This window comes from Hypanus sabinus, chromosome 14, assembly GCF_030144855.1.
Source record: "Hypanus sabinus isolate sHypSab1 chromosome 14, sHypSab1.hap1, whole genome shotgun sequence".
Classification (NCBI taxonomy): Eukaryota; Metazoa; Chordata; class Chondrichthyes; order Myliobatiformes; family Dasyatidae; genus Hypanus; species Hypanus sabinus.
In genome coordinates this window covers 71,235,858-71,249,203 of record NC_082719.1, presented here as the reverse complement: position 1 = coordinate 71,249,203, position 13,346 = coordinate 71,235,858, and positions in this window count along the sequence as shown.

Sequence of the window (13,346 nt, the reverse complement as noted above, 5' to 3'; positions counted from 1 at the left end):
TTAGGATGAGGGACAATCTCATTGAAACCTTTCGAATGTTGAAAGGCCTAAATAGAGTAGATGTGGAAAGGATCTTTCCCATGGCGGGGGAGTCTAGAAAAAGATGGATCAGCCTCAGCATAGAGGAGTGTCCATTTAGAGCAGAGATGCTGAGAAATTACTTGTGAATTTGTGGTATTTATTACCACAGGCAGCTGTGGAGGCCAGTTTGTTGGATGTATTTAAGGCAGAGTTTGATATGTTCTTGATTGGACACTGCATCAAAGGCTATGGGGAGGCGGCCAGGAAATGGGGCTGAGGAGAGGGAAAAAAAGGATCAGCCGTGATTGAATGGCGTTGCAAACTTGATGGGTCAAAATGCCTAACTCTGCTCCCATGTCTTATGGTCTTATATCCCTTATAAATTTGCATACCTCTAGCTCATCTTAATCTTCTAAATTCCAAGGAATAAATTCTAACCTAGTCAAACTCAGGTCCAACAGTCCTGATAAGATCCTAGTAAAATTTCTCTGTACTCTTTCAGCTTTATTTACATCCTTCCTGTAGGTAGGTGACCAAAACTGTGCACAACACCCCAAATTAGGCCTCACCAATGACTTGTACAAATTCAACATAACATCCTATCTCCTATACCAATACTTTGATTTATAAAGGCCAATGGGCCAAAAGTTTTTTTTTTAAGTGAACCTGTCTACCTTTAACACCACCTTCAATGAATTATGGACTTGTATTCCCAGATCCAATTGTTCTTCCACAATCCTCAGCACCCTACTGTTCACTGTGTAAAACCTGCCCTGATTGGTCTTACCGAAGTGCAACACCATGGACTTGTTTCCATTAAGTACCACCTGCCATTTTTCAGCACACTTTTCTAGCTGGTCCAGATCCAACTACAAGCCGTAATAGACCTCCTTGCTACCCACTGCACCCCCAATATTATTGTCTTCTACAAATTTGCAGTTCCAGTTAACCACATTATTATCCAGATCATTGATATAATGATAAATAACAACAGACCCAGCACAGATCCCTATGGCACTCCACTAATTACAGGCCTAGTCAAAGAAGCAACCATCTACTACCACTTTCTCCCATAAAGCCAGTGGCTAATCCAATTTACTACCTCAGCTTGAATGCTGAGCGACGGAACCTTCTTGACCAACTTCCCATGCAGGACCTTGTCAACTGCCTTGCTAAAGTCCATGTAGACAACACCCACTGCCTTACCTTCATCAGCTTCCCCGGCAACATTCTCTTAAAAACGCTATACTATTGGTTGGACATGATCTACCACACAGAAAGCCATGCTGCCTATTCTTAATCAGTCCATGCACATCCAATACTCTGGTCCCTTAGAATACCTATAAAGAACTTTCCCACTACTGATGTCAGGGTCACAACCCTACAATTTCCTGGTTTATTCTTAGAACTTCTTTTTAAAAGCAGCGGAACAACATTGACTACTATCCTTCAATCCTCTGTTACCTCAGAGTTAAATATCTCTGCTTGGGCCCCAGTAATGTCTGCACATGCCACCCACAGGGTCAGAGGGAACATCTTGTCCACCTTAATTTACCTCAAGACAGCAAACATTTCCTCCTCTGTAACCTGTCCATAAAGTTGACACCACTTTGCCTCATTTCTATAGAATCTGTGTTCATCTCCGGAGTAAATACAGATTAAAAAAAAAACAGATCCCCATCTCTTTCAACTCCATGCATGGATTACCATTCTGACTTTCTGGAGAACCAATTGTCCCTTGAAATCCTTTTGCTGTTAATATATCTAGAATCCCTTAGGATTTTGCTTCACCTTGTTTGCTAGGTAATCTCATGCCTTTTAAAAAAAAACCCTCCTTAAAAAAAAAAAGTCCTGACGAAGGGTCTCGGCCCGACAGTGCTTATCCTTATAGATGCAGCCTGGCCGGTGTTCCACCAACATTTTGTATGTGTTGTTTGAATTTCCAGCATCTGCAGATTTCCCCGTATTAGCTCCAGATTTCTTTAAGTGTTCTCTTGCATTTCTTGTACTCCTTAAGCACCGCATTTATTCCAACCTGCCACGAATCTCAATTTTTCTCTTTATCAGGGCCTCAATATCTTTTGAAAACCGAGGTTCCTTAAACCTGTTATCTGTACCTTTTATTCTGACAGACACATACCAGCTTTCTGCTTTCAAAATTTCATTTTTCAAGGCTTCCCACTTGCCAAGTACATCTTTGCCAGAAAACAGCGTGTTTCAATCCACACTTGCCAGATCCTTTCTGCTACCACCTCAACCCAGGGACCAGACCTAACTTTTTCCAGATTTACTTTGAAAATCATGGCATAGTGATCACTAGATGTAAGGTGTTCCCTTACACAAACTTCTGTCACCCACCATCTCATTCCCTAATAGCAGATCCATTATCACACACTCCTGTTGGGACTTCAACGTACTGATTAAGGAAACTGTCCTGAACACATTTAATAAACTCTACCCTTCTACGGAATGGGAATCCAGTCAAAGTGGAAAGTTAAAAATCTCCTACTTTAACAACCTTGTGTTTCTTGCAACACCTGTGATCTCTCTACAAATGTCTTCCTCCAAATCCCTCAGACCGTTGGGTGCTCTGTGATATAGCCCCATTAAGACCATAAGATATAGGAGCAGAATTGGCCATTTGGCCCACCAAGTCTGCTCTGCCATTTCATCATGGCTGATCCAATTTTCCTCAAAGCAAAAATCTCCTGCCTTCTCCCCATAATTCTTCGTGCACAGACCAATCAAGAATGTTTCATACTCTGTCTTAAATATATATAAAGACTTGGTCTCCACAACTGCCTGTGGCAAAGAATTCCACAGATTCACCACTCTCTGGCTAAAGAAACGCTTCCTCATCTCCATTCTAAAAAGGACACCCGTCTATTCTAAGGTTGTGATTTTTGGTCTTAGACTCTCCCACCATAGGAAACACCCTCTCCATATCCATTCTATTAAGGCCTTTCACCATTCGATAGGTTTCAGTGAGGTCACCATTCATTCTGGCACAGAGCCATCAAAAGCTCTTTCAAACCTGGAAATCATTTTTGTGAACCTCCTTTGAATCCTCTCCAGTTTCAGCACCTCCTTTCTAAGGGGCTAAAGACTGCTCACAATACTCCAAGTGAAGCTGCAGCAGCGCTTTAAAAGTCACATTATTACATCCTTGTTTTTATAATCTAGTCCTCTTGAATTGTATGCCAACAGCACATTTGCCTTTTTCCACCACAGCCTCAACCTGCAAACTAACCTTTAGAGAACCCTGCACAAGGACTCCCAAGTCCCTTTGTGCCTCAGTTTTTTTTTGTATTTTCTCTCCATTTACAAAATAGTCAGCCCTTTCATTTCTTCTTCCAATGTGCGTGACCATACATGTCCCAGCACTGTATTATATCTGCCATTACTTTGCTTGGAGCTTTTTAAGTAGCCTCATGTGTGGCCCCTTGTCAAAGGCCGCCTGAAATTCTAAGTACCAATGATCAACCAATTCTCCTTTGTTTATCCTGCTTATTATTTTTCCCAAAGAATTCCAACAGATTTGTCGGGCAAGATTTTTCTTTGAGGAAACCATGCCATCTATGACCTAATTATCATGTGCCTCCAAGAACCCTGAGACATCATCCTTAATAAATGACTCCAACATCTTTCCAACCAAACAGGTCAGACTAATTGGCCTACAATTTACTTTCTCCTACCCCTCTCCCTTCTTGAAGAATGGAGTGACATTTGCAAGGTTCCAGTCTTTTGGAACCATGCCAGAATCTAGTGATTCTTGAAAGGTCATTACTAATGCCTCCACAATCTCGTCAGTACCCCTTTCAGAACTCTGGGGTATGCACCATCTGGTTCAGGTGACCTATCCAATATTGAACTCTCAGTTTCTCAAGAACCTTCTCTCTAGTAATGGTAACCTCACACACTTAATGAACTCTGGAACTTCCACCATACTGCCAGTGTCTTCCACAGTGAACACCGATGCAAAATACTTTTTCAGTTTGTCTGCCGTTTCCTCATCCCACATTACTACCTCTCCAGTACAGTTTTCCAGTGGTTCGATATCCACTCTCATCTCTCTTTTACACTTTATGTATCTGAAGAAATATTTGGAATCTTTAATACGATTGGCTAGCTTACCTTTGTATTCCATCTTTACCTTCTTAATGACTTTTTTTTTAAGTTGCCTTCTGTTATTTTTTTTTAAAAAAAGCTTTATCAGTTTGGGAATGCCACTAATTTTTGCTCTATTAGATCCCCTCTCTTTGGCTTTTATGTTGGTTTGACCTCTCTTGTTAGCTACAGTTGTGTCATTTTGCCTTTAGAATACTTCTTCCTCTTTGGGATGTATGCATTCTGTGCCTTCCGAATTGCTTCCAAAAATCCTGGCTTTTGCTGCTCTGCTATCATCCCTGCCAGTGTTCTTTTCCAATCAATTCTGTCAACTCTTCCCTCATGCCGCTGTAATTCCCTTTACTCCACTGTAATATTGATACACCTGACTTTAGTTTCTCCAGCTCAAATTTCAGGGTGAATTTGATTATATTATGATCAATTCCCCACCCCGAGGGTTTTAAAAAAAATCTTAATCTCTCTAATCAATTCTGGTTCATTGCACAACATTCAATCCAGAATAGCTGATCCCCTGAAGGGCTCAACCACGAGCTGCTCTAAAACGCCATCTCATAGCTCCTCTAGAAATTCCCCCTCCTGGAATCCAGCACCAACCTGATTTTCCCTATCTACCTGCATATTGAAATCCTCCATGATTACTGTAACATTGGCCAGTAATGTGGTCTTACCTCTTATTCCTCAGTTCTACCCATAACACCTGACTTGACAAGTTCAGTCCATCCCAACTATGCACTGCCATGACATTTTCCCCGACTACTATTGATTGCCACCCTTCCTTTAATCCCTCCTGCTCAGTCGAGTTTAAAACAATGGAACCCCAGAATGCTGAGCTGCCAATCCTGCTGTTCCTGCAACCAAGTCTCACCAGTGGTTACAATATCATAATTACAGGTGTTAATCCATGCCCTGAGTTTAACTATCTTTTCTATGATACTTCTTGAATTGGAATATATGTAGCTCAGGATATTAATTTCACCATGCTAAAACTTGTTCTGAAGAACAAGTCACCACAACCTTTCCATTTTCTGTTCTGGAACTCAGGTTCACCCCACCCCACCCCCTTGTGCAGCACTAACAAATCTTCCTGCTGGGATATTAATCCTTTTACAGTCCCAGTGCAAACAGTCTCTTCTGTACAGGTACCACCTTCCCTGGAAGGGAGCCCAATGATCTGAAAATCTTATGCCCTCCCTCCTACATCAGCTCCTTAGCCATGTGGTAAGCTGTATAATCTCCCCATTTCTGGCATGTGGCATGGGTAGTAAGCCTGAGAACTCAATCCTCCAGGTCCTGCCCTTTGACTTAGCACCTAACTCTCTGACCTTACTTTGTAGAATCACATCACTCTTCCTACCCATGTCATTGGTACCTACATGGACCAAGACCTCAGGCTGTTAACCCTCCCACTTAAGAATGCTGAGGACTTGATTCAAGATATCCAGGACTCTGGCACCCAGGAGGCAACATAACATCTGGGAATCTTGTTCTCATCCACGGAACCTCTTCTGTTCCCCTAACTAATGAATCCCCTATCACCACAGCTCGCCTCTTCTCTGCCTTTCCCTTCTGAAAGAGAGCCAGACCCAGTGCCAGACTTTCTTTGGTTAGGTCACCCAGAACCCCCCCCAACCTACCCCCAAACAGTATCCAAAGTGGTATACCTGATGTTGAGGGGGATGGCCACAGGGGTACTCTGCACTTTACACTTACTGACTGTCACCTAGTTTCCTGTGTCCTGCACCTTGGGTGCAACTAACTCTATATACATCCTATTTATCACCCCCACTTCAGTTTGCCGAATGATCTGGAGTTCATCCAGCTCCAGGATCAACTCCTTAATGCAGTATTAGAAGCTGCAGCTGGATGCACTTCTTGCATTTGTAGTCATCAGGGACACTGGAGGTCTCCCTGCCTTCCCACATCACGAAAGTGGAGCATTGCTCTATCCTGCCTGGCATCTCAACTGTTCTAACTGAGCAAATGTAAAGGGGGAAGAATCATTAACTGGTGGGGGCGGAGCTCTATCCAGCTCTTTTGTCTTCTCTGACTGAAGCCTTGAAGAGCTAAAGCCTAAAGATCTCCACTCTAACTCTGACCACTCTGATGATAGCCTTTCCAAAAATGGCCGCTCTGCTTGCCCCTGCCTTACTTTAATTTGTTCTTGTTAAACAATCCCAAACACTGATTGGCCGTTGCTCAAAACACCAAACTACCACAAGTTTCAGCCTTCTCTACTCAATCAGCAAAAATGAGAGAGCTACATCTTCTCGGGTTGCCCATCTCCCACTGGCCGTTACCCTTCAGCCCACTATTTTAAAAAAAATTCATATCACGCAGATCAGGCTCTCATGATTAGTATTATAGAGGTGAAAGGTCAACAAATGAAAGTTTGGTTTCTTTCAGTTATATTCTTATACATCATCAGAGAATAATTTTACAGCATCATGGTAGCTTCAGCAGAAAGTACTGATGTACAACACCAGCTATAGGAGTTAGTAACCTTAATAGCAGATAAAAATCACCAGCTTCTCATGTCTCCAGTATCTTAAAAGTTTCTCATCAGAAGCACGGGACGGTATTGCAGCCTCTGGTCATCATTTCTCACTTCGGTCTGGCTATACAAGTGAAAAACAGCCAAAGCAGCATCATTATTTGAGAAAGGGGAAAGGTACAGATCAAGCCATTAAATATCCATTGGTCAATGATTAACCAAAAATTTGATAATACATATTGAATACATAATTTTTAAAAGTACAGATTAATCAAACGTGTACAAAGTGCGGGAGGAACACAACATGTCCTAATAAAGGGTTTCAGCCTGAAATGTCAAATGTTTATTTGTTTCTATTGATGCTGCCTGACCTGCTGAGTTCCTCCAGCACTCTGTGTGTGTTCAAGATTTCCAGCATCTGCATTATCATAGGTTTAAAATTTATCAAGCATACAGTTCACATGGTTCTTTACTGTGTTTAACAAGCTTCTATTTGCCAAACTAATTAGAGGCAGCCTATGAAATCAAATGGGAATGCAATAAAATCCATCTAAACAGGCTTGACAGCAGAAAGTGAAAGTAAAGGTGTTTGAGAGATTGGAGAACTGACAAGCCACACAAATGATTTCTGACAATCAGCAATAAAAAAGGGTGAGAAAGAGCACAAGCCTGATAAAAGAGTTTACCTGAAGTACTTGATTGACCTTAACCGATCCCCATATATTTGGATTTGTCTTGCACCTTATTCCTCCCTGAACTCTGCTCCCAGAACATTAAACCTTTCACTTTCTCCAGATCTGGGGGGGGGGGGGGGGGTTGCTGATCTTGACATTGATATATCTCTTTTTAACCAGATGGTGTTTGACTGGCTGAGTTCTTCCTTCAGTTCTGTTTCAGAATCCAGTGCATGCTGTTTTATTTGCTTTCCAACTTATTGTCCAATAAACATGGTTGTAATTGACCTTCAATATTTCTGAACAAACTTTGTCATTAGCTTGATGACAATGGAAATGAGGGCCCTGCTTAGCCTCAAGATTATATACTTTATGCAATACAACACCACTGCTGTCAGCCCATCATGCCTTGTCCTGTTTATAAAATGTGACATAATCTCCAATTACTGGCAATCACATGCTGACAATACAGCAGAGAAACTCACTTCAAAAAAAATCTCTTCTTTAATATCATACTGACATCAAGATCAGAGTTTAAAATCCTTGTCACAACCCACGTTACATAAAATTTTAAAAAGCCTTTGAACAGATCTACATTCGAAGAACATTCTAAATCTAAATATACCAATAAATATACGGGTCTCAATGGGATTCTTCTCAAGTGCTACTGTGGGAATCAATCATTTTCCATTTCAACCAGCACTTCAGTTTCCTATACTACATGTACTTAACAATATAAGGGAGGGTGCAAAAAAGAAAAACAGGATGCACATTCTCCTCTAAATTTATCTGACAGAACAGATCAGTTGGCACTAATCATGCCAAAAGTCATACAAAATAATCTACCTACATATTAAATGGTTACAAATTATCAAATGGTTCCTCTTTGGAAAATACTGGGAGAGGAAATAAAAAAATACTATTTAATGGCAGTAACAGATTTGCCATATACTTTGATGTAACTCCAGCAAGTGATAAATAAATTGTCTACAACTCCTGTGAATAAAAGAAATTTAAAACTTACGTTAATTAAAAGACGTTACATTTAATAAACCCAAAAGAGATCAATTTGTTATTGTATTTTTCAAGATATTTAAACATTAATTTGAAAAAGTGAACCGTTTTATATGCGTTGAGTTTCTGTAACGTCAGGACAATCTTCAGTAGTTTGTCACATGTGACTGTAATTAATGAGCACCAAGGGGTAATGTAAATAAGAAGTTGTAAACAGAGACACAAGATGTTGCAGATGTTGGGTTCTGGAGCAACAATCTGCTGGGAGGAGTTCACAGGTCAAGCAACATCTGTAGGGCAGAGAGGGATTATATGTTTCAAGTCAAATCCTCGCATCAGGGCTTTTAAGTATCCAAAGAACTTATTCTAATGTTCAAAAATAACCAAAAGTCAGTAGACAAAACTGTTTGGTATCATTGGAATGTTAAAAAATTTGGAAAAGATGAAACAAAAGAGATCTGGGTAACCTTATCACAAACAGAGAATATTTGCAGATGCTAGAAATCCAAGTAACACACATAAAATGCTAGAGAAACTCAGCAGGCCTGACTGACAGCATCTATAGAAAACAGTATAGTCAATGTTTCGGGCCAAGACCCTTCAACAGGGCCTTTGTACACCAGTCATTGAAAGCAAACATGTAAAACAGAAAGCACATAAGGTGGCGAAAGGGGTATACGGTCAATATTACTCTCTTCTGCTCAGACTCACAGCCGGTTCATAGATAATGTGGGGTTAGAGTCAATTATCACAGCGTGAAGCCATGTACTTTAGCAAGCAACCTGACTGAGCGTTTGTTCCATTCACCATCAGGTCTACCGTACTGAGGTGCTGGGAACCTGACTTCGAGGAGTCAGAGCATGAGACAGGCATGGGCTGGATAGCAAATGTGAGTTAGAGATTGGGAAGGTGAGAGCTGCACTCCCTCTCATTAGCAGGTAAGAATCTAGTCATCAGTCGCAAGGTCCTCCTGGTGTTGCTGTGGGTGGTTCATACCCCATTGTGGTGCTGTGCTAATCACCCAAGGCATTGTCCATTTCATTTGGAGATCCCAAACAGTGTGTTCATTACATCATAATCTATGAGAAAGGGTGAAAAATAGAAACTCAACTTGGTCAATTTGTTAGTGGCTGCATCGAGCCAGAGTACGGATAAAAAAATTACTTAAGTGCTGACATTTTTAAAACTATCGCTAGTGTTGGAAACGAAAGGCCTGGTTTTGTCACTGTGTAAAGTTCTATTCAGTTGGACCTTGCTGCACTACTTGTCCATATAGAAAAACTTCTGGAGAGAAACACTTTTGTCCATAGGTCCATCAGGCTGGCACTGGTCTGCACAGAATGACCTGAAGGCCCCAAGGCAAAACTGTGGTTCCTGCAAGGCGATTTCCCAACCAGGCCTACATGGTCATTTGGCAAGACAATCAGCTGCCAGAATTCACAAACAAATGCCAAAATCTTGCTACATTGGTAGTAAGGGGGATGCTTTCATCTTTCTTAGATCTTTCATAGATAATTCTCGTTCTGACCACATGCAGATACATCCACTTTCTTGTGGACCGTAAGGTCTGGAATGCCTCAAGCAGATGGGTAACAGAAGACACCACTCTATTGCAGTCACACTTACACGTACTAAGACAAACATTAACCAATGCTGAATGACTAACTTAGTGAAAATGCACTTGGTTTGCCCAGTGTAAGGAAATTTCTGCAAGTGAATACCACTGACTGGCAAATTTTAAAGGTGCAGGAGTACATGCTGAGGGAAGAACTGACTTTGCTGCAACCACTTTAAAGGGCTTTGTGGAGAAGGACCTAGAGGACCTATGTTAACTCCTGGTATGACAGGACTATTCTATTAGATATGGGGTAAATAGTACATTAACTACAAGTTTGGAAAATCAAGATGGAATCTTATTGAAATGTACAAAATTGAGAGTTTTTTAAATAATATTTATTCATTCAAGGGATGTAGACTTCCTGAGTTGAGCCAGACTTTAGTTTCCCATCCCAGGTTGTCCTTTGAGGAGGTGATGTTGAATCACCTTCTTGAACACTTGCAGTCTTTGAAAGATGGGTATACCACCATGCTGTTCAAAAATGAGCATGGAAAGTATAGTACGCCATATTGTGCATACTCTCCATTTTAACCTACTCTAAGATCAATCTCAATGTTCCCTCCTACATTGCCCTCCATTTTTCTGCTATCCATGTTTTGATCCAAGAGTTCCAGGATTATGTTCCAATGACAGTGAAGGCATGACAATACGATTTTCCAAGTCATTATGGTGTACATTTTGGAGGACATTAACAATCTGGAAGAGAGGACCATTTGTAGTATATCCAAGTTTGCTGATGATACTAAATTGAGTGGTAAAGCAAATTCTGCAGGGGATATGGAGAGTCTGCAGAGAGGTTATAGATAGGTTAAGTGAGTGGGCAAAGGTCCGACAGGTAGAGTACAATGTTGGCAAATGCAAGGTCATCCACTTTGGAAGGTAACTGCCAGATCACATGATTATTTAAATAGTAAAAGACTGCAGCATGCTGCTGTGCAGAGAGACTTAGGAGTGCTTGTGCATGAATCACAAATGGTTGGTTTGCAGGTGCAGCAGGCTATCAAGAAGGCAAATGGGATGTTGGCTTTCATTGCTAGAGGGATTGAATTTAAGAGCAGGGAGGTTATGCTGCAACTACACAGGGTACTGGTGAGACCACATCTGCAGTACTGCATGCAGTTCTGGTCTCCTTACTCGAGGAAGGATATATTGGTTTTGGAGGCAGTGCAGAGGAGGTTTACAATGTTAATTCCAGAGCTGAGGGGGTTAGACTATGAGGAGAGATTGAGTCACCTGTAACTGTATTTGCTAGAATTCAGAAGAATGAGGGGAGATCTTATAGAAACATGCAAAACTATGAAAGGGATAGAAAAGATAGAGGCGTGAAAGTTGTTTCCATGGGTAGGTGAGATTAGAACTAAGGGACATAGCCTCAAGATTCAGAGGAGTAAATTTAGGATGGAGATGAGGAGGCACTGCTTTTCACAGAAAGTGGTGAATCTGTAGAATTCTCTGCCCAACAAAACAGTGGAGGCTACCTTGGTAAATATACTTAAGATAAGGTTGGATAGAGTTTTGCATAGTAGGGGAATTAAGGGTTATGGGGAAAAGGCAGGTAGGTGGAGTTGAGTCCATGGCCAGATCAGCCATGATCTTATTGAATGGCGGAGCAGGCTCAATGGGCCAGATGGCCTACTCCTGCTTCTCTTTCTTATAGTTAATTATAAGAACATTTGCTTTTACCCTATCACCAATATTCCCTTCGATCTTTCTTCCGTTACTCCATTTTCTATGGCACTGAAAACTAACTAAGAAAGAATTGTCAATCTGCAATACTAATCCTGTTTTTCTTTCCACAGAGGGTGGTGCATATTTCAAGTACTTCCTGCTTTTTGTTTTTCAGATTTTCTGCATCTGCTGTTTTTTTTATTTTTACAACCTAGTTTAGATTTTCATATCATCAGTCTGATTACATTACTCAGTGTTTAACAATTAACAATCCACTTCTTGTAAAAACAAGTGCTTGCAAAGAGTGACTTACATTCATTATTATTTGTAGTTAACTAACCATTTTACTGTACCTTACATGTAACTGCCACCCAAAACATTAAATGTGGGGGTTACCGTATGTCCCAAGAGCTAGTTGGACAGACAGTAGCAGGTGACGAATGGCAAGAGGTCAGCATTCAATATACATGAAGTAGTAGTTCAGAAAGTCAAGATTTCGAACAGGGTAACAAAATGATTAGAATGTAATCAAAATAAAGTACTACACTTTTGACAGTCTGTGGTGTTTGTCCAATTTTGCTCATTTGTATTGAAGAAGATGCAAAGAAGATGGTGCCTGCAAACAAGGCTACCACAGGCATCCTCAAGATGGTCCATGAAACTGCTTCTTTCAAATGTGGTTCTGATCCTTTTGAATCCTGTGATATACAGATTGATGGTGTGTTTTTAGGCCAAATGAGTGATCTGGCTCTTTGCTATCCCTGAGAGGGTGCCAGGAGCTGAGTGGCCTCCATAAGGCCAAAAAGTTTGGAGATGGTGTGCAAGCCCATGATCATCTCCTGTTCTGTTTTCTTACGTTCTTATAGGAGCTAGTGTTCCCGTGCTTTTGCTGCCTTATCTTCATAGTTGGTGGAGAGGGTGGGTTTGGAAGATGCTGTTCAGGGAGTCTTGGTCAGTTGCTGCAGAACATTCTGTAGATTGTACAAACTGCTGCTACCATGAGTCAATTGTGGAGAAAGTTATTGTTACGGATTAGGTACCTATCAAGTGGGCCAATCTGTTGAACTTGTTGAAGTTGAACCTATCCAGGCAAGTGGAGATTTCCCATCACACTCCTATGGAAAGGTGTTAACGTGCTGCAATCAGCGAACATCCCTATATCTGGAACTCCAATTGAAGGGTCATCAATGAAGCATCTGAAATTGGCTGGGCCTGGGACACTACCCCGAGGAACTCGTGCAGCAGACGCTTTGTCACAGAGATGACTGACTTCCAAACAGCATAATCATTCTCCTTTGTATCTAGTATGAGTGTAACCATTAGTTGGAGGTATTTGCCCCTTTATGTACAAGTTTTTGTAAAATTCAACCTCCCCCCCCCCCATAAATGCCCACATGAAAATTAACCTCAAGTTAGTAAATGGCAACATCAGGATTTGTGTGTAGTTTTTCATTGATTTTATTGCACTTCTTTGTTCCACTGTGAGTACCTGCAAGGTAACTAATCTCAGGGTATCATATGGTGACATGTAGGGTATTGTCAATGTGGAGTAGAGAGCAAGTTTGTATTTCTTGTGGGAGCAAAAGATGTTGGGAATGATGAGGGTGGAGTGCCGCAAGAGGGGTGTAGGACAGGTGGCAGAAAAGGAGTGCCGGGGCAGGGGGTGGCTCAGATACAGACACACCAGCCTGAAGACACCAGGCAAGGACATTTAATTACCAACAATTGGTTT